The sequence below is a fragment of the Manacus candei genome, unplaced genomic scaffold (assembly GCF_025592945.1).
Source record: "Manacus candei isolate 608988 ecotype Guabito, Panama unplaced genomic scaffold, ASM2559294v1 h1tg000150l, whole genome shotgun sequence".
Lineage (NCBI taxonomy): Eukaryota > Metazoa > Chordata > Aves > Passeriformes > Pipridae > Manacus > Manacus candei.
This window is the reverse complement of record NW_026138198.1, coordinates 3,166,106-3,189,103: the sequence shown is the minus strand read 5'-3', so window position 1 is coordinate 3,189,103 and position 22,998 is coordinate 3,166,106.

The window sequence follows — 22,998 nt, the reverse complement described above, 5'->3', positions numbered from 1 at the left end:
CTGGAAAAGGTACGTTCTCACAAACTTGACCCTTCTAAAAACCCAGGTGACTCACAGAAGAAATCCTAATGTTTGGTTGCCTTCTGTGTCTGATTCCTGTCAATCACAAAGTAGATTTAGTCCGAGGCTGCTGATCAGTTACAGGTATTTCTGCCACTTGCAGTGAGAACAGCCTTGCAACAAACCTGACATTTGGGGATAGTGCTGTCTTGACAGATCTCCTGCACAGTTGCTTTGGTGGCTTGCTGTTGCCTTGCCATCTACTTCAAATATCTTAATCCCTAAATACACAATTTGCTTTTCAGTACTCCTTTCGAAGTTTGTGTTCAAATCAATTTCTTTCAGTTGAGACCTGAAGGGCAAGTCTGCTTCTCCATTCATGTAATTCTGCGCCTCTTCCAAGATTTTGTGAAAGTCAGCAGTAATAAATAATGAAACTCTGGCTGCAGACTGATCCACAGATGTTACTTCAAAGCCAAGCTAGATTTTATTAGGTTGCCGTCAGTCTTCACATACTCCCAGAGAGCCTTTTTAGTCTTAATAAAGCACTCTGTATACCTTTTTTCCTTTATAATATTTAATGTAACAGAAGTGCTGCATTCACTAATGCCAGTGCAGCCCATCATCAGCAGTCAGGAGGATGAGACAGAGCAGAAAGGTGCAATGCAAAGACCTTTCAGTTCAATTCTTCATCAGGACCTTGCCCTCCTCTCCCTAGAAAATTTCATCCCAACATTTTGAAACAGACATTCTGGACCTTAACTCATGTTTCTGCATCTACTTCTGTAAGAGTCCCATATAGTAGCTGCTTCTTACCAAAAGAGCTCAGAATTGTAACTAATCATATGTCAGCTCTGCAAACTGTGGCACAGAGCCATCCTCCTCGGACTAGTACAGTTAATGAACCTGAAATGTTCTTTATTCTCACCATTTTGGCCATAAGTTTACATTTTCCTAATTTTTGAAAACTGAATGTTTTCCTTTCTTGCCAGTTTAACCACTTGGATTTTATGGGAAACTATGTCAAACAACTAGCTAAGATTAAAACTAACAAAGGCTCAATCCTTATCACAGAGTCAGTCACCTCAACACAGAAAACTATCAAACTACTCAGGCATGATTTGCCTTGGATAGCCCATAGAACCTTGTCATTTACAAAGTAACCATCTCTATTTTGGACAGGTTTTCATCCTACAGGCCTTGCTAGAATTAAAACTAGATCTGAATATCAAAAAGAGAAGACCAGAAATTGGATATAAGTAGGAGATAGATTGCTAAGAAAGCAAAAGTAAAGAATTAAAATCTGATGTAATTAGATTTCTTATATCTTAATTTATTATACAGCAATAACTCATGTAATTTGTTCTGACCTTTGTTTAGAAATGAGTAATAGGGTTGTAGCCGAAAGAGAAGCACCCTAAGCTTCACAGGACCATCTGAAAGGAAAAGAAAGGGATTAGAGAATCCTAGGGAGGAAAAAACCAAAAAACAGAACCAAAAAAACATATCTATAGACCTAATTGACAGGGAAATGTTATTTCTGAGAAACAGAAGTGATCTCCAGAAATCAGCAAGCTCACTGTGGACATGGTCTGCTGAGTATAAACCCCTACCCAGCAAACATCCAGAGAGCATATGAGTGAGCAGTGTTTGTATAATAAATAATGATAATTAGTATCTATAATTTGTTGAATCCATTACAAGTGTAATCGTATTATTATAAGTTAATTATATTGTATCATATAGTATAGATATTATTTACACGCTTATTATGTATAATCTATCTATATGTGTTATGTATAATAATAATTTGTATAATAAAATAAATTCCTTGTAATGTGAAATGCTCCCAAATTCTGTTTAAACCTTCTGTTGGTAGCTGATAGTGCTGCTGGTGTTCGTTTTACTCCTATAAATGGAGAAATTTGCATAAAATTTCAGGGTAACAAGCAGAGTATAAATATCTCTCTAAGAAACTGTTAGGTAACAACTCAACAGCAATTAATTAAAAACATGTGTTGCTTGTTCTATTGAGTAATCCAGGGCAACAAAAATGCTTTCCACTGGGTAATGTTACACTCAGAGTGTCATTAAATATTAGTTCTAGCTTCAGCTCTAGTTTTCCTGTATTCCTTTGAAAGTATATACATTGAAAGCAGTAGAAAGTGAGGTAGTTTTAACAGAATTATGGAGTGCATTGATACTGGATTATCAGTTTTATTTGCATAAAACACCCTGCACTGATTTTGTTTATATATTTATATTTTAAAAAATGGAGTGAAAGATAAAACTAAGATTCCTTTATTTATTCTGACCAGACTCCACTTCAATGGCATTTCCAGGGAAGAATTCAAGAGCTTTTGTTTTTTCTCTGACTGGTGCTGTTAGAACAAGTTCTGACTATCTCAGAGGTGTATTTTTTATGCTAAAATATTTTGTGTCAGATTAATTGCAATTATGCAACTATTCAGAAATTCAGTGCAGAACAGATTGCCAACAGTGTGGGGAGGATGTTTATTGACTTATTTCCACACTATCTCTTGGTGAATTCTGCAAATGTGAAAACTTGCAATAGTGCAATAGCTTCTTATATTTACTTCTTATATTTACTTACACGCCAGTCAAAGCAGGTTTGCATCACCTCTAACGGAATGATAAATATAGAGGCCAAATTCTGTACCTCCTGGAAGGGAGGCACGCAGCCATCTGGGTCTACGTCAGTAACTCAGGGAGGGAAAGTGCCAAGTGCTCAGAGGTGATCAGTTTATCTCACACAAAACTGTGTACCTTACTTGTCTGTGAATTTAGTACTGACCATAAGTAAGCACCAGAACCAACTTTGGAGAGAAGTGCTGGATTCTTAATTTTCAGATGTCTTTGAATTAGAAAATAATCATATTTTAACCAAGGATATATTCCAGAAATACAAACACAGGAGCAACAAAGTTAGATTTGAAGAACATACATAATACTAAAATCTAAACAAGATCTACTGTAGTGGCTGCTTCAGAATTTGCTCTCAGTTGCTTTCTCAAGCACTATAGTGGTGCTGTTCTTGGCTGCATGAGTCTTCCACATAAAGTAACCATGCAGGAACATATGTTGTATGGAACCCGTGTTAGGATATTCTGTAATCTGGACTTTAATCTGGGCCCATGGGGTAACTTGCCTCTGCGTGAGGAGGAGCCATGAGCTGCAGTCCCTCCCAGCCCCCTGCCAGTGTGGCTGCACTCCTGAAGCAGGGATGTATGGACAGAGTATGGATGGCTCACCCAACGGCACAGCCGAGTAGTCTCTGCAGGAGTTCTGCAGCCATGCCTGTACAGACAAAGATAGGGCTGCTCTGTGCCAGTGCCCCCTTCCAGCTCCTGGCTTCCTGGGCAGGGAGCTGCTGGGAGAGAGGCGTGAATTGGCAGCCAGGTTCTTGCTGGGCGATTTGTGCACAACTCAGCTCCACACACCTGCAATGGTTTGTGTCATCTCCCCTCTGGAAGTTGCACGGTTTCTAATCAGAAATCCCATCCAAGCTGCAGCAGGCCAGAACTGGACCAGAGGATGGTTTATCTCCATCATGGTCCTTTAATTTTGTAGTTTCACTAGAGACAGATTGCTGCAGATCTGATTTTGGACTGTCAGTGGTGCCTCCTGTGGTCTTCCCAAGTGAAGATCACTGCCTGCTTCCCCTGTTACACATACATTCCCACTCTTTAGGTTGCAGAAAATTTCTGTTTCAATTGAATATCTTTTCTTTAAAAAATCCCAACCATCAATATTCTAATTCTCTTTTCTAAAGAAATAGCTGTTGTCTTTTGCTATGTGAGTCCTGAATATTTTTATTTGCTTTCATACTTCCATATTTTGATTGTTCTGTACAGTTATGCAATTATTTTTCACTATGACCTTGACAGATTGACTATGACTCTTTAAATTGTATCTTGTGTATATATTTGTTCACCATCTTTTATTCAATTTTGACAATCTGAAAGGCTGCTGGAAATGATTCTACTTCTCATTTGTCCTAATTGCTGAGCACAGTAATTGTGATGGGAACTCCTGGAGACTGTCTTGTGTGCTACACCCCAATGGGAATGTGGGATGAATGGAAGTGTGCCCTTTTACAATATTTTCATTGCTTTCTTAATTTTCCTGGCTGTTGTCAAATCTTTACAAATGTTCAGAAGGCCAACAATGCCAGGTTTTAATGAATTTTATTAGCTCTTGAGGCATGGGTGCACAGAATAGGAAATCAAGTATATGTTTGAGTAGATTTCAAGCATGCAACTTCTCATAACTGTCTCAAAAAAACTCAGTCCTACTCTTACTTGCATATATGGAGTAATCATTTTGTAATAGTGTCTTGATGGTCTTTTCATTATCCAGGCCTGTAGAAAATTGTAACAATGGTTCTAATTCCTCTTATCCTTCCTTGGAATGTTTCCGTATGTGTGAGGAAAAACATCTCCAAAGAGCAGTCATTCCTATTCTGTAACTATTACAGAATCATAGAATCGTAGAGTGGTTTGGGAAATCCTACCACAGGAAAGCTCAGGAGCTCTCTGACTCCTGCTATTCCTTTGCACCACTCTCACAGCGACCCTGGCTGTCTTTGGGGAGCAAACAGACACTGGGAGGCCTAAATCCCACTGCAGTAGTCAGGGCACTCTTCCTTCTGAACAAGGGCTGCTCACTATGTCCTTACACACAGTGGAGCTCCATATTTGTGTTCAGTGGTATAACATTTTACAAGATGTCACGCTAGGTATGCATAGCAAGACTGATGGAGAACTCCAAATGCTATACTTGAATAAAGAGTACACACACATATATTAAATCTTTAAGCAAATGTAGCCACATTTGTGCTTGTGCAATAGAATAAAACACTAGTAATAGTATTTAAAGAACATAGTTTCCTCTTTTATCTACATTGCTCACAGAAACAACTATTAAAGGCATATCACATCTGAGTTTGTGAAGATGTTGACCTAGTGTGTGTCAGTCATTGCTCAGGAGAAGGTGGCAGATTTTCATAATTACCAACATTTCATTAACCCTAACCTTGCACCACCAGAAGAATTTTCTTCTCACTCCTATATATTCTTGAATTTCCCAAATGTGGCACCTTCCTCCATGTGATTTTTCCCTCCCACTGTGACTCCAGTAACAGCACAGGCTCGGCCTCACCTTCCACAGTGATTGTCTGGCTTTGTGAGAAGTGCTTTGTCCAGGAGCCCCAGGGCGTGAATTACAAGTGTGGTCGGTTGGCATTCTTCCACCAACTGAGTATTCACTCTCTCAGAGGATACTGCTGTTTTCATTTAAAAAACAGACATTTTCCTGTTCTTTGTGGTCAGTTGTGCCATGATTTCAAAAATTTCAAAGTATAAACAGTATGTTATTTGGAAATTACATTTCTCGAGGTGATATGAAATATTCCTCTTTAACCACACTGGAAGTATTTCATGTCTCTCTGTGTGCTTGAGCATCCTTCAGTGCCAGAACATGTCTGCACTCCGAACCTCCAGCAGAAGATAAAAATTAGGTATGATTACTTATTTTGAAAGTGGCAAACAGTAACATCTGTTTACAAAGAACATACTTTCCTTGCAAAGTTGGACAAGACTGACAAAGCAAATGAAGGACTAAACGTCCACTAATTGCTGTGGCTGCAGGGCAAAGGGTGTTTGATCTGCAGCAACACTTGCATCCTGCTCCTGAGGAGGACCAGCAAAGCAGGGCTCAGGGTTGCTGAGGGCTGGGGGCTGCACTCTGTCCCAGTTGTTGTGAAAATGTGGTATTTTGTAGAGTTGACACTTCCTTTCTTGAATTTTGGATACTTGACTAAATTGTGTGTTGCTAATATGGAAACAGCTGAGTGTAGACTGCATTAGAAAAATTGTCCAGGAAATTGTCAGGTGTATTCATCTGCATGGACAGACCACCTGAAACCCTCATCAAAGAACTCGTGTGAATTTATATTTCACTGCACTGTAAGACAGTTCTCGTGTCATAAAAAAAAGTACTTATTTAAAAAACTGTTAAATGAATAAAACTATTCCTTAAAGACAAACACAGAACACTCTGAATTAACAAACCATCACGGACTTCAGTGCATTTCTGAGTTATTTCTTGTTTCATTTCAGTTAACTTTGTATGAAGCTGCAAAAAGTGTAAAAGTTGCTGCCTGACGTGAGAACTGTGTTTGTGTTTGAAAATGAACTCTGGTTGTTTCAGGGAGGGCTGCAGAGAGAATAACTTCTACAAGTCCTTCAAAGTCAAATAGGGATGTTGAAAAACACAGCAAGGGGACAAGCTGACATGTTTTCTTTTGAATTATTTCAGGATCTTCTGCTGAAAAGATCTCTGATTGGATTTCTGGGCAAACTTTCATCATTGAAGCAAATAATTTGATGCTCTCACTCCTCACTTAGGGAACAATTCTCAGTTTGAAATCACTGAACTTCAGGAAGACAAATTTTTCCCCCCCTAAATGCAGGAGTGCTTAAGCTTTGGACTATTGTTCCAGATGACAAATTCATCAACTTCTGGCTTGCTGCCCTGACTTATTCCTGTCTTGGCTTAACCTACTCATGCAAATCCATTTTCCCTGCTTTCAAATACATAAAATAAAAGGGCAGATTTGCTCTCATGTGCTTTGTTATATACGTTTATCATAAGTAGAAGCCAAACTTCAAGAACACTCTAGATATTCCAAAAGTTACAGTCTAAAACTCCTGCTAGAAAGGAAGTGGTGCCACTACTGTCTGCTATTCTCTAGATGGAAAATCATCATTCAGTGCATTAAAGAAGCAAACCCTAAATTATCATATAGTAGAAATACATTAATTAGCACTTCTATCAATGCTAAGTATGCAAGAAAGGCCAGTTGTCTGTATGGTTTAACTTCTACTAGTAAGAGCTATTAAAAGGGTTCTGGATTATGGAAAGGAATCACAATGTGAAGAGCTGTGGTCCTTCGGCTCTCTGTGCCCATCTTTCAACTTTATGTCTCCTTAAGATGCATCACTATTTGCCTGGAAAAACAGGGAAGGGATTCAAGACTTAAGTACTTTACAAATCATTGTAGAATCACAGAGCAGCTTGGGTTGGAAGGGATCTTGGAAGATCATCTGCTCTAGCCTTTTGTGGGAAAAGGAGCCCAGAGAGATCTTCTCACACCCTGTCCAGCTGCACATTGAACCCTCCAGTGATGGGGACTTGCCCCTTCCCTGGGGAGGTTCCAGTGAACGATTATTCTCACTGTCCCTTTCAGCAAGGACCCTCCTCTGAACTGGGCTCCTAGGCTATTCCATCCCAGGTGCAGCACTTCGCACAGAACTTTGTTAAACTTCACAGTTCTTGCTAGCCCAGTCCTCCACCTGTCCAAGTGTCTCTGTGAGATGGCTTTGGTTTCTGATGTGTCCTCCTCACCACCCAGTTGAGTGTCAGCACACTTGGTGAGAGTGCTTTCCATCGCCCCATACGGATAATTTATGAAGATGTTGAACCATGTGGGACCCAGTATGGACCCCTGGGGGACCCTGCCTGTGCCAGGGTGCCAGCCTGAGTGACAAACCTTTGCCAGTGCTTGAGGTGTGGACTATTAACCAAAGTCTTACCCCTCTCAGAGACCAAGCATCCAACCTATGTCTCGCCTGCTTGTCCAGAAGGTGACTGTGGGAAATAGCGTTGAACGTTTTGCTGAAGTCCAGGTAAAAAACCGCCACTGCTGTCCCCACACTGACACAAAGTTTTACAGTGTTAGAACAGAGCAGGGTAGGGCAGGATAGGGTAGGACAGCATAAGATAGGATATAGGATAGGATAGTTCAGTTGGAAGGAACCTATAATGATCATCTGGTCCAACAGCCTGACCACTTCAGGGCTGACCAAAAGTTAAAGCATGTTCTTAAGGACATTGTCCAAATGCCTCTTCAACATGGACAGGCCTGGGGCACTGAGCACCTCTGTGGGTGCTCAGCGGCACCTCAGGAGACTGACCACCCTCCCAGTAAAGAAATGCTTCCTAATGTCCAGTCTGAATCTCCATTGGTGAAGCTCTGAACCATTCCCAGGAGTGCTGTCCCTGGATCCAGAGAGAAGAGCTCAGCACCTCCCTCTCTATGTCCCCCTCTCAGGAAGCTACAGGAAGCCATGAGGTAGCCCCTTAACCTCCTTTTTGCTAGACTAGGCAAACACTTTGGCTCATTAAAAGGAGTAAAAAATGTACAAGGTTAATACTTCATTATCTTTTGTGATACAGAGGTGAGAAAAAGCCACACTAAACTTATCTAGATTGAATAGAATTGAAAAGAAAATGCAAAATATTTCTTTTTGAGCATGTTATGGTAACTTTATCTTATAGAAATATTCTTTGTAATTTATATGTTTTAAAAGTCAGCATTTAAACTATTAACTGTACTTTAAGCCTTTCGTAAAGACAATAAAAATCACTGGGAAGGTCTACCTTATAGTCAATATGATATTGTATATACAAAAAATACGTATTGTCAGATGAATAGGGATATGATGACATTTTAAGTTTAGCATCACATTATAAAGGCCTTAGAAAGTAGAATCAAACTCTGTCATTAACAATCATAGTGTAACATGTTCATTATTTGCCATTACATCTGAATGAATACTATATGAATATTCATAGGCAAACACCTTGATTGTTACCAATGACAATGATTTGGCATTTCTAAATTATTCAACGAGGTATATTATCTATATTTATGATACTAGTTTAATTGACATTGGCTTAAAATGGATTATTTTTCATAATTCATGTATTCCTAAATATAAAGCTGTATATTATTACTAGTATTAACTTCTTAACCCTCTGTGAAACAGGAAAAAGAGACAGCATTCCTTAACGTGAAAGCAATAAAGACCCTGGAGCAGTTCAACAGGAGCCCAGGCCTCGATGTCTCAACTCCCTCCCTGCAACTCAGACTCAAGAACTGAATGGTCAGCTGGAGGTGACCAGAGCCAGGTTCCCCCCTGTCTCACGTGCACTGTGCAGCCCCAGCGCCCTTTCCACAGACCCACCCAAACCGAACCCCTGCACAGGACAGACCCTGCAGCAGCCCCCAGGAGGGAACAGCAGGAGGCTCAGCTGCCCTGGGATGCTGTTTGCTCCCGGGCCGTGACTCCGCCGGCGTGTGCAGTGCTGGAGGAGGCAGCAGCTCAAGCAACGCAGATTGCTGCCACAGGTGTTTGGAAAGGAGGAGAAGAACTCGGTGTGCTGGTGGATTTGAGGCTGGACATGTCCCAGCCACGTGCACTGGCAGCCGAGAACCCCTCTGTGTGCTGGGCTGATCCCACAGCGTGGGCAGCAGGGGAGGGGGATTCTGCCCCTCTGCCCTACTCAGGTGAGACCCCACCTGGAGTCCTGCATCCAGCTCTGGGGTCCCCAGCAGAGGAAGGACATGGATGTTTTAAAGCACTTTCAACTTTTTAGAAATTCCTTGTGAGGTTTTGCATACAGTTTAGCCAAGGAGGTGCAGAATAATGAAATATTTACTTGGCAGTGAGGAAGGTCAGTTTATAAGTACTTTCAGTTCCATGTGATTAAATAAGGCTTTGGAACCGTGAGACACAAGTCATCAGGAAAGAAGTCTAAGGTGGGAAGACACTGTGAGGCTGTGACACAACACAGCCCACTGCCACCTGTAACCTGTCTCCAGCATGGTCCAGCTTACCAAGTAAGCAGAGAACGGGCAGCTTTTTGCTGAGACAGGTGCCTCAGCAGTACCTGCAGCACACGAGCGTGCTGCAAGATTAAGCAGGCTCAGGCTATGCAGTTTTGATACTCGTGTCTTTCAAAAAATAGGCTCTGGAAAAAGAAGAGAAGCATTTTCATAGTTGTCAGAGGGAGTTTGCCTCTGCTTCGGCATGGTCTGACAGTAAATGAATGGGTCTGGCAACTCAGTGCCCTTCAGCACTGGGCTTTTCAGTTTATCGCACTTTGCCTGACAAGTTGCCTGATTTTTGGTGTGATTAATCACTGTCTCTAAGAACTGCACTCAGCTTCCTTGTTCTGCTCTTAGTGCACTTCAGTTACCTCTTTTGAGGAATGTCTTCTGTTTTATGATACGCCCTGGGTGCTCAGAGATGAGTGATGTGACATAGAAAGCAGTTCCCACTGTCCCTCTCCACAGGCTCCATCAGCCTGCCAGCTCTGACTGTAACCATGCAGGGCTCTGCCACAGCAAACACTGGGTTCACAACTGGCTGCTTCACGTGGAAAAAGTGGGGGGCAGGGTGGAGTAAAAACTGAGACTGAAGCAGGGAGTCAGGACCACCTTTGGGGTGAGGAAGTAATTTACCCCTCGTGGTAAAAGGAGCAGTCTGTGGGACAAAGGCTTGATGATGGATAGCCATGGTGACTTCTGTGTAAAGCTGTAATGGACACACAGGCAGTACAGAGCAATTATATGCCCAGCACCTTCACATTGGCAAATCCAGAACAAAACAGGGAAGTTCACGTGCTGAGAGGTGCAGAGTAAAGTCACTGTCAGTCCCTGCTATAGGTTCTTCCCATTTTCAGTGGGTATGTTCTTCCAAAGGGATACATAATTCCTCCAAAGTAATATGTTCCTGATTTTGGTATTGTTATTTCTGCATTAGTATACCTATGTTTTCTGTGGAATGCTGACCTCTGTGTGAAGACAGCACACCACACCCATAGTCATTTTCTGCCACCTCTCAAGTGCTCCGTTAATTTTTGTCCTTCATTCCAGCACTTCTTGCTATTCTCTTTATTTCATCATGGAGTGGTTTTTACTTCCATCTTCTCTTTCCTGCAATAGAAAATTCTGGTCTCATTTCTTTCATCTTTTTTTCACATTACTGGTGCCAATAAAAAGCAAATGTAACAGAAACTTCAGAACCCACTGACGTCATGTTCTTTTTCTTGTTGACTTCATCAGAGAGGAACCAGAATGCCTCTGTGAGGTTTTGTGTTGCCTAGCAGCAGGTCTGTCACCAGCATGAGTCTGTGATGCTGGATGTACTAATGCAAGTGTGTTTAATGGAAAGGACCGAGTGGGAAAAATGGCCCATAATAATTCCATAATAATTCCTGACTCAATCTTATTTTTCAACAACGATCTTCAGAACATTTATGAGTTTACAGATTCCTCTGCATTTACTATATCTTCTTCTAACGCTTCCTTTGCATGCCCTTTCAGCTGAAACAAGGCTGTGCACTCAAGTAGGAGTCACTGAAGCCTTAAAAAATAAAAAGTCTATGTCAGTGCGAGGTAAGCTAATAGTATCACGTAAATCTATGGCTATAAACTGTCTGTGTGTTTCTGCAGGTGTCCCAAATGCACCAGATGGGTTCCACAGGTGATGAGCAGCTGTTGTTGACCCTGGCTGTTCGTGTGTGCCACGCAGGCGCCTGCAATGTCTCCGTACTGCGTAGGGCTGTGGTGCCATGCTGTGCTCTACCTGGTGCTCTCATCTTTTGACCAGAACATCCAGCACTGGAAGCTGATCCTTGAAATGTTCTATGTAGTTGTGAATTCTGCTCTCAGTGGGGGTGGCCTCTACTGACTTTATTAGGCATTAATGGCAATTTTGATGGCAAGATACACAGAAATACATAGTTCCCTCCTCTACTGGCAACTGTGGCAGAGCTGTAGAACCATCTGAAGAGCTGGATCAGAAACTCTGCGAAAGCAAGGATCACAATTATAGCTCAAGTAAGGCTAACGTGGTACCTCACTGTCATCAACAACTTTCCTGCAGATAACTTGTTTCCTCTGCCGAAAGCAGGCCGTGAGGAGCTGGCATTGCTGAAGTGCTGTATGTCCCCTTCCACTACAGCAGGGGCGCAGACAAAGGAGAAGTCGGTGGTAATGTACAGCTCAGCACTATGGATCAGTTCACACTGAGGAATCTGCAAGAGGGCTTGCCCATTTCTGTGAAAGTTCTTATGTACTGATGGCTTCAGGAGAGCTGAGATTATTTTACATCATGTTATCTTAAATATCAGTGAGAAAGAGCTGGGCAGAATGAGAGCTGCAAAAGGCTGTAATCTTCAGATCAAGGGGTAATGAGGCATTTGCCTTTCAGCCCTTGTACAGACTCTGATCTCAGCTGGGGTTGTTCTGATGGTGTGCAAACTGGTATAAAGTTAAGGAGGATTGTCCTTCCCTAATATAATGTGAGTTTTATTTGTTGGGTTTTTTTTGGTTTTTCCTTCCATTCTAGGGTCTCTTCCAATGTAGTTGCTTGAGGTTGGTTTTGCCTGGTTATTGAGATATTTATGTCTGTAAAGCTAGGGCCAGCTGGCAGATGGGCCTAGTTATGTAAGGAAATCAGGGTGATTATTTTATAGAAACATTAGGAGAAGAAAAACTGCACCAAATCCATCATTTGATGTGTTTTGGTGATGCTAGCACACAGAATTTACATATTGAAATGTAAAATGCATTGAATAGCTCATTAACAGAATGGAAAATAGCTATGAAAATGTAACAAACAGTATAAAAGTTCTCTGAATGAGAGATGACCAGTGGGCTGGAGCACCTCTGCTATAGACACAGGCTGAGAAAGCCAGGGTTGTTCAGCTTGGAAAGGAGATGGCTCGCTAAGGGGACACCTTAGAGTGGTTTTCAGTACTTAAAGAGGATCTACAGAAAAGATGGGGAAGGACACTTTATCAGGGAGTGTAGTGACAGGATGAGGGGCAATGGTTTTAAACTGACAGAGGGGAGGCTTACATTAGATATTAGGAAGAAATTCTTCCCTGTGAGGGTGGGGAGGCCCTGGCACAGGTTGCCCAGAGAAGCTGTGGCTGCTCCATCCCTGGAAGTGTCCAAGGTTGGACGGGGCTTGGAGCAACCTGGGCTAGTGGAAGGTGTCCCTGCCCGTGGCAGGGGAGATGGAACCACATGGTCTTGAAAGTCCTTTCCCACCCAAACCTTTCTGTGATTCAATGGCTCTATGACACCTGCAGCTTCAGGGCAGTGGGAGACAACAAGCATTTTTATAGGGATAGTATAGCTGCAAAATCTGGGAATCTCTCCAAGCATCTGAACGCCTAGGCACTGCAAGAGCATGAGAAACATTTCTGAAGGATATCCACAGGGATGAGGAGCTGATAGCCTCCAGGAGCCAGATGCCAGGCTGCCCTGCAGATGGCAATCCTGCACTGTGACAGCCTGGCAGAGCCATGCTCAGAGCTCTGGCTCCATGGTAAGGGGTACTTTTGGGTTTGCTGGGAAGCCACTGTGTTGCAGCATTTATGGCTTCAGTAAAACATGCTCCAGAGAAGGAGATTTATAGCTGTTATTTACTTCTGTAAAACAAATGCACAGATTTACTGTGCTGCAGGGTCATTCCTTTCAAAGGTGTGTTGAGTACATTACAGAGGAGACAGTGATGCAGTGACCAGGTCACCTTACACTGCTGAGTAAAGGCTTTGCCTAGTGGCCATTACACCCATACTTTCATTTTGGTTCAGGTAGCAAAGAGCAAGAAAATCAGTGTAACAAAAAACACGTACAAATTTCTCTCCAAAATATTTATCAAAACATTTTCTAACAACTTTCCCTCAAAAAATATCCCCTAGGGGGAGAGTGACTGGACTGAGAAAGGTCAGATGGATGGGAAGAAAGGAAGCTTCATACCAGTCAGTGTGTCATACTATAACCATGTAGCCCTGCAACATGGCATTGCCTTTGCTCATAACAGGCTCTGTACTGAATTTGCCAGGTCTCAGCACCAAGACTCATCACAGCTGCTCTGTCCAAACTCGGTGTGACCTGCCTGCAGCTTCCTCTCACCCAGCTGAGCTGTGGCAGCAATTTTTCTAACTTAGCAGGTGTCTATACCTAATCTGCTTTACTTCTGCTACTCTTTGCACTGTACAACCATTGTTTTCCCCAGACCTGGAACCCTGGGTGGACAACACCCATGTCCTGGGCTGCTTTAGCAAAAGCACAGCCAGCAGGTCTAGGGCAGGAAACATTCCCTTCTGTCCAGCACTGCATCTGGTGTGTATCCACAAGTGTGTGGCCTGCATTATGGAAAAGGTGTCAGGGAACTGAGGAGAGTGTAATAAAGCGGTTCCAAGGTGGGGTTGAGCATATGGAATAGGAAGAGCAGTGAGAGGAGCTGGGTTTGATTAGCTGGGTGACCAGGCTTCTAATGGGAGGTAAGATTCTGTGACCTCGATGGCCAGTCAGCACAATATAGAAAAGACATAAACTCCCCCTTTTCCTGACCCATTGTTTACTTGTTTGTCCCTATCTGTTTGTCTGCTCCACTTGTCTTATTCTCATAGAGAACATCTGTGCTGGTATTTGTGAGCAGAATCCTTTCTGGTCTGTACTTGTGCAGCAAATAGCAGAAGAAGGCTAGAGTTCATGCCCGAATTTCCTAGATATCACACAATTAGAGCTGGCAGCAATAATAATAGGCTGTTTTGTGGGCACTATAGGTAACTGTATAAATAGCCACAAAGTCAGAAAAAAGAATGGAAAGGATGGGAATTTTTACGTTACTTAAGAGACAAGACATGAGCTGCTGTCTCTACTCAGCTCACTAACTGCAGCTGTCTGAGAGGGAAAAGTGCATGCATGAGCCATGATGTGTGAGCCATGTCCTGGCTGGTGCTAGGCCTGTGACCTCAGGCAGAGATTTCTTCTTCCATGGCCACTGGCACAATGATTTCTTTCTTTCACACCAATTTGCAAAGACAGAAAATTACCTTCTGGAGCTGATGTGGCCAACAGCTCTCTTCAGCCTTGAGAAGAAGTTTTCAGATTAAGCACACAAAAATTAATGGATCCTAGATGATTCTTGTCTTCACCCCTGAATACACCTGATCCTGGGAACAGAGATCTTGCTTAGATTCTAAATGCAATATGCCTGGAAACAGGATTCTTAACAATTTCTAGGAGTCACTAACAGGTTAGGGGAGGAATTGCTACAAGAATGTCAGGATGGGGCTAAGCCCTCTAACGGGCGTATCTGACAAATGAGATTAAACGATTTTAAAAATGGACCCGTTGCTTGCATTTATTAGGAGGAGAAAATGGTGAAGTAATGTTGTGTGTTTCTCTGCCATCTCTATACTGCAGAACAGGCAGCCACGAAGAGCTTGGCCCTGACTCCAGGGCAAATAAGTAAGGGTTCTTATTACATACTATATTTATTATATATAATATTACAAAATGAAAGAAAGTGTTACTTTCTTTCCTTCAAATTAATTAAAACAAACATTTATCACCTTTTCCTGACCAATATCTAATTCCAAGTTTCAGAAAGAATCTTCAGATATTTCAAGTCTGTTTGCATGTGCTGACATGAGTCAATGCAAAATGCCACTTCCAAAAGCAGCCACAAGGGTGAGTAAAAGCAGAAGCATCTTGAATGTAGAGGGATTCTGAAATAAATCACATTGAAAAAATTATTTGTTCTCTGAAGAATCTCTGGCATGAAAAAAAAAGAGCTAGTTACAAACAAAAACTGATAAATTCATGTACCACAGGTGTTGGGAAGGTGGGGAGGGCTCTGCTGACTCGAAGCTAACCAGTGTTATTCGAGTTCACAAGAAGGGCTGAAATGAGGACCCAGGAAACCACAGACCTACTAGTCCAGCCTCAGTTTCTAGAGAAATTATGGAGAAGATTATACCAGATGCTACAGAAAGCCATTTAAAAAATAATGCTGAATTCACATCAAAAAACCCCACTGCCATGAATCCCTTGGAATGTTCCTGTCTTCTCTGAGGTTTCCTGTTTCACTGTCTCACTCACTATTTCAAGGTTAAACTTTTCTCCTAAAAATCTGACCTGTTGAAAACGTGTCTTATAATGCATATTTAGTTTCTCTGTATAACGTGGCTGAATTGGATAATCAGCTTTATTTAGTGAGATGAAAATTCTAAGTGAGGCCAGTGATCTTCAGGAGAAAATAGTTGCCCTTTCATAAATGTTTTTTTTTCCCAATTTAAACACAGAAACAAGGTAGCAGTTTATTTTCTAGCACTTAATGTACCATAAAAGTACCTCAGTAGGAACAGAGTTAGCAGATACTTAATCTGACACCAGGCCAAAGGAGGGTTTGAGTTTTCACTCGGATTTGCTCTGGCTGGCAGGGCTCTGGGGCAGACACAGACAGTGCTCTCGTCCAGCAGGGCCACGAGCAGTGGAGGGGGAAGTGTGCAAGAAGGAAATGACCTCCAGCAGTAAGGATGACCACGAGCCCACAGACCTTGCAGCGCTTGGAGTCCACAACATATATTTGCTGTGGAAATGCAAGCGGTGGAGCAGAGTTTGTTTGGAGCACACCGAAGTGGCGGCTCCCTGGGGATGCTCCCTGGGGATGGCCTTTGCCACTCGGCTGCTTGCCCAAGCCCCCCAGTGTCCGACAGCTGCCATCCAAGCCGTGCTCACGGCACAGGCCTGGCCAGGGACACAGATCGTGTTGTGGCCACACAGCTGCTGAGCAGGAGGGGAGCTGGGAGGCAATATCAGGGGCTGACCCTTTGGCCTGGGCCAGGGAATGTGGGAGTCCCCTGCAGCCATACCTTGGGTGGCCAAGCAAGCCCAGCACGTACCACTGGTGCTTCCCGAAGGGCACAGTCTCTTGGTCTCAGATTTGGGCCGTACTCTGCACTTGGCCACCCTCTCTGCAGGAACAGCCAGTCAGGATGTAAAGCTGGCATGGGCTTATCCCACCATGAAGCTGCATCCCCACTGTCCATGGGCATGAGTGGAGGGCAATGTCCTCACAAACACAGCAAACATGCTGCCTGCTTTTCTATGAATCTGCAGAGAGTAGGCCTTCTCTTGCATGAAACAGTCATTTGCCTTCCCAAACAAATATTCCTTTTTGCCAAGGTTTTTAATTATTGCTTGCAAACCTTGAAATATTAAAATAACCACAAGATCAGGATCTGTCTTGCATATTATTCCTCCTCTTGGGACACACAAGGTTTCCTGTGCCTTGCAGTGCTCTAATACTTGTGTTCTCTTTCAGCCTGCTAAGTTAAGTTAGGGGTAAGTGGCAACAGTTCCCAGCTCCTCCCAAGTCCATTTTATCTGAGCATTCCCCACCCTTTCTACTACTGACACCCTTAAGAGAAGAGATGTGTATTGCTTTGTTCCCTGTACATTGCTTAGTGAACAGTCATTGCATCCTTCAGTATACACAACTGGGCTGTCACATACCAAGTGCATTCATCCTTTAATGAGGTCCAGGCTAATTTATCTGAGGGAAAGTAAAAATAAACAAAAATAGCAAGGTCTTTTGAAGTCTCTTAACTATGAATGTGCTAATGAAGCTTAAAGTGAAAGACAAGATTCATTTTCTAAATTCTTAAGTCAGTATAGGGGGAAATGCAGCAGTCAGAGAAAAGAGAGAAGCTACTTTTCCAGGGGTAAAAGTAAACAAATAAAAAAGGAAAGTGCCTTTCTGCCCTTAAAACAGCACTACTATCAAGGCAGAAGATCAGAAAGTGACCTGTTTCAGATTCTGAGCAAAGTTATATGACTGCAGTGGAGGTTTCAAAGTCATTTCATTGTCCTCTCCTATCACTGTTATGATGGAATCGCTCCAGCCTCAGATCCGACCTGCCTGTTTCTCAGATTCTTAGGTGTCTATTATATTCCTGGAGAAACTGGGTTAAGTGAATTATAGGCCACCTCCTGTTGGCTTGTCAACCCTTATGGTGTCCTCCCTTGTCCTAGCAGGCTGCCCCAGAGGGAGGAGCAAAACTCTTTCCTATCTGTCATCTGCAGTGCTTTGGTGGAATTTTAGGCCTGTATCTCTACCTTTCAGATACGTTCAGAGCCAATGTCCTTCAGACAAAGCATAAAAATAGCAGTGTTGTTCTAACAGTGCTGTTCTAGACTGCTTAAATTTGAGTACAACAACAAATTCACGATGAAGTGAAAATACTGAAGACATTTAGAAATAATGAAGAATTACTACACTGGCTAAGTTTATGTTAACAACTGTTTTATCATAAGAAAAAGTGAGAAAAATCTATGGTGAATAAATGATTAACTAGGGAACTACAGTGTATCATATAAACTCTTTCATCTTTTTACCTCTACATTCCCACAGACTGTAAAAAAGGAACATGCCTGAGACCAGAGTGTAGCTAATCAGTGAAAACCCTTGTTAAACATTCGTATTCAACACATAGAATTTAAAATCTCTCACTGTGAGCTATTAGCATAATTACTCATGTGGCTGACATGGAAATCTACTTTAATTACTGTCATAGTCCAAGCACTGTAAGTATTGTGTGGCACTAGCAAAAGTTGCTTTCCTATGAGAAAGTTTATCCACTTTCCTGCTTCTTAAGGCCAGAAGAATAGTCAAGAAACACATTTAAAACTCTCCTTTTATTTTGCAAGTGTGGGAGAAGCAGCATATATGAACTTTTAGACCATATGAACTTTTGGACCATATTAGATTTGATGAATCACCACCAGATCAGAATTTTAAAAAGTAGTTCCCTGACTTTACAGACTATCTCAGCTACATTTGTTTGAGATCTTTAGATCCTTTTTAATCAAAGAGGCCAATCTCACCACTCTATTCTCTTATTCAGAACTGAGTAGTGATTAGAGGACTTCTTAAGATTTATGTATGCAATGACTTGAGAGAATTTTAAAATATATTTGCGAGTAAAAGTATGCAGTATGAACATATCAGATGGGCAGCTATATGTGCATTGACTTTCTGTTTGGAAGGAGAATTTTTTCTGCTCCCAGAACCCCACGTTCTTTGCTGTTATTTGAAGCAATTTTAGAATTATTGAGCTGACAGTCAAACAACGTTTTGTATGCTTTGAACTTCAGTCTTTCCACACAGCTGCAACAAGTCACTTTGAATCCTAAACTGACGTGCTTAATTATGAATTCCCAGTCTTCCTTTAAGGTTGTTTGAGAAAGGTCTACACTGTTTGTGCTGCTAGGTGGGCACTTTGTCAGAATTCTCTGGAGAAACACTACTTACAGGAAATGTCAATGGAGCAAAGAACAGAGTACCTTTTGTAGCTACTTTGGACAAACTCTGAAAAAGCAATCATGGGTGGCACATAGGGGACTGAGGAAAAGGAAGGACAAGAGCCCTGTTTGGATACTTTGTCATAATTTTAGATTTATGGACCAACATAGCCCATTTTCCAGGGAAGGAGTGAGCTTTGTATAGCCCATGGAACCTGAGGACAAGAATCATAGAATATGCTGAGTTGGAAGGGACCCATCAGGAGCATCGAGTCCTACTCCTGGCCCTATGCAGGACACCCCAAGAATCACACCATGTGCCTGAGAGCGTTGTCCAAACATAGCTACCTCCCAAGAACATGCTGAAGCAGCCTGTGAAGCAACATGCCCCCCATGGCTACTCTAGAAAATTATATAGTGAGCCTGAAGTACTTTTCAGTGAGTGAAATAAGGCTGGTATAGCTGCCCTGTGTTTGACATGCTTCCAGTGTACCAACACAATGACAATATTTTCAGCACCAGAGAGGATGCAATGAATGGATCACCAAGAAAAGCACACCACAAAATTAATAATCTGCTTAATGACTCAAAGTTTTAATGAATGAGCCTGTAAATCTGGTATATATTTAATTACAAGTGATCTCATAATGCAACAATGAAGTAAAGTGTAGAAGCTCATCTTTCTGGTTACATATTTTCTAGGTTTTGTTCTGTAGCTCCCTATTGTTGCCCATAACTTGTATTTTCTAATTAATTGAAAAATAAATTAAGAATAGGTTCATGACTAAAGGGCTGTCACCAAAATAGTTTTATGACTAAATGGCTGTCATCAAGCACTTGTAATATCCCTGCTTTATGTGCTTGAATTTTCTTTAATGAAACTATGAACTTGATAATTATAAAGATTTTGATTACCACAGAATGAGCAGTAAATTTCAACAACAGTAGTAGTGGGATTCATTTATTTTTTTGAAGAAACCTCAAGCCTTTACATATTTTAAGCTACTATAAAAATCCATTGTCTGAAAGAGAGCTAACAAGATCAGTTTTCATGAAGGTTTGATAATGATTATGCTACAAACTGTATTACTCATTATGAAAGCAATTACCCTTTGTCTGTAAAGCCATAGACTATACTTCAGGAAATTTCAAGTGCCCATGCAGAGAGAACTACACCGTAAATTTTATTTCTCCAAAAGAAGCTGGTTATTCTATTAGGGAATGCTTTCAACTAAAACATAAAATAGAAAACATAAGCAGCAGGGGTTCTGCAATTCATTTTTTATGAATAATCTGTGGCTAGATCGTAGAATCAGGTTGTGGTGCTTCTCTCTAAAGTATTTCTTGGCAAAAAAAGTCCAGGAACAAGAGCTTAAAAAAATCTTCAAGTCTTGTTCATAGATATGGTTAGGAAGTATATTCTTAGAACAAGGGACAAAGCACTGGTAAACTGAAATTTTAGTATTTCTGCCTTTCCTGGTATTAGCAAGTTCTACTGTTCATGTGGAGGTGTAGTTTTGGGGTCCTATTCCTCTGAGTAGCCAAATTACCACGTTCTTACACATCTACTATCATCATCATGGCTGGGCTTCGCGAACGAAGATTTGGGAAAGGCTTTATCCACATTTGTTACAGGATCTACTATCATAGGGAAGAATGAAACCACAAAGGCTTCATCTGTGTAAGTCAGTTAATAAACGCCAGAGAACATTCCCAGGAACTCGATCCTCTACACTGTCACAATGCACAGCTGTCCTCTGTGAGATTTAGCACTGTTCCAAATAACCCCTGGGCAGGTTCAGGAGTTAGATGGACCAGGGAACATCACCTGCAGCAGCTGTCCTGGAGACGGGTGAGTTTAGTATTGCAGAAGAGGTGGGTTAGAGCCTCAGCACGGTGCCAGTCATGGTAATTTTCCTTTCTTCTGTTACTACTGCTCTCAATACGACAAGCAGGAGAAAAATGTTTTCATTTTCACAGTGACTTTCGAAGCAAAACCAGTTATTGAAAGTGATGTTGCCTTGAGATAAATAAAGATTTAATGGGAACTTTTTTTCTGAACTTCGCTATACAATTGTGTGGCATTTTTCCACATTCTTTGCCTTGTCTTTTAATATTCCCTAATACATTTGCAGTGTAGACTATCGGAGTACTTCAAACACACCCCAGCCAAACAAAGCTACTTTCCTACTTCCTCACATAGTGTTCATAGGTGTTTTGTGATCATAGGTTTCAATTTTTGCTATTCATTTACACTAAAGCAGATAAAGCGTTTAAACCTGAAACTCAGAAACAAGAAATCCCAGCTTCCTAATGTCTCTGCTGTCTCAAAGATAAAATCTTCACTATGTTTATTTTCATAAAGTTTGAAATGTTAATACCCAGAAAATACTTGCCTATCTTTGTACAGTCTATCTCTATACCTGTCTCTCTCTCTTAGACATCTGTAAGGCTGGGATTACTCTGGCACTGTCAGTGAATAAATGCCACAGTTATATATGGTACCAACAGGATATCTGACTTGGACATGAAAACAGCCAGGCTCAGTGCAAAAGTTGTTTCATCCTTTGACTGAATCAATCAATAAACTGTTTCTTTGATTTCTTCTTTGTCTTGTGCACTATCGTGGTCCTAGGGCTGACTAGTATGTTCAGGAGTGTATCAACATTATTCTCATCCTAAATCCAAAACACAGCCCTGTACCAATTGCTAAGATGAAAATTACCTCTATCCCAGTTGAAAGCAGGACACAGATGAATGTTCAGCTTCTGAGCTGGTCAGTTGTGGGGAGAGGAACCAGATAGGCTGCAGTGCAGTTGCTCAGACTAATTGTCAAATACCAGAGATATATGATGAAAAATAACCCTGCAATTTTGGCTGTGAGGAGTTGCTGTGAGTCATTGAACCCCCAAAGAATCAATATCAAGAGTACTTTTGTAATGTATTCTAAACTTGCAGCTTTCAATGGTTGAAGTTAAACACAACATGCCGTGGTATGTCTTGTACTATGGCATCTTTCTCACAGTAATGTTTCTCTCTCCATTGGTTTGTTATCCCAGTCCCTTCTCTTTCTCTTTATTCACTCTCTTCAGAAAATGGAAATCATGTTTTCCACAATCCAGGTTTCTTTAGGGTACAACTGTTCTTATTAATCTCATTTTACTATTGTAATTAATTGTTTCAGTAGATAATAATAATAATAATAATAATAATAATAATAATAATAATAATAATAATAATAATAATAATAATAATAATAAGACTTTCTTCATTTTGGAGGACTTCTGTTGAGTTCAGAAAACTACTGCATATCTTTTAATTCTGAGGTTCAAAGAAATCTTAATAAAACAATCATCCAACCTAACGCTGTAAGTGTAACTTGCTGCCTTCTCCAGTTCTGGCTAGAAAAATAATGTAAAACTGGATCACTCCTAAACTGAGCACATAGAGTCTCCAAGGTCAACAGATCTGACGTTAGGGATAAAGAGGGTTCCAGAAGAGTAGCCACATACCCCTACATACTGTGTAACATACATGACAGAATTCTGTTTCAATCAGAAAGTCTCGAAGGGCACTGTTCACAGGCAAATAAAAATGAGCAAGTTTTCATGAAGAAGCTGTAACAATCTCCTTGTCTGGTTCCTTCCTCACAGGAGCAGAAGAACATTTAACCCTCTGTCATCATCTGCTAACCCTCTCCCGGGCTGCCCCATGCCATCATCCCTCTCCTTTTGTTGTGCTCATTCCTGCACTACTTGGGTTCTCCTCGGTGCCTCATTCCCTGTGTGGTATCAGTCTCTCTTCAGCTGTACATCAACAGTCATCTGAGAGGTCACCTTTCCTTCTTTTTATTTCTGTTACTGATTAGAATGTTTTTAAGGTCCATTTGTTCTGTTTCAATTAGTAAAGGTCCGATCAGGAGGGCTGTGCAGCCCATCATTAGCAGTCTGAGCACTACCACTGATCTGTGGATTACTTTGCACATGTTTAAACATCATTGCTTGACTGTTACATCCACT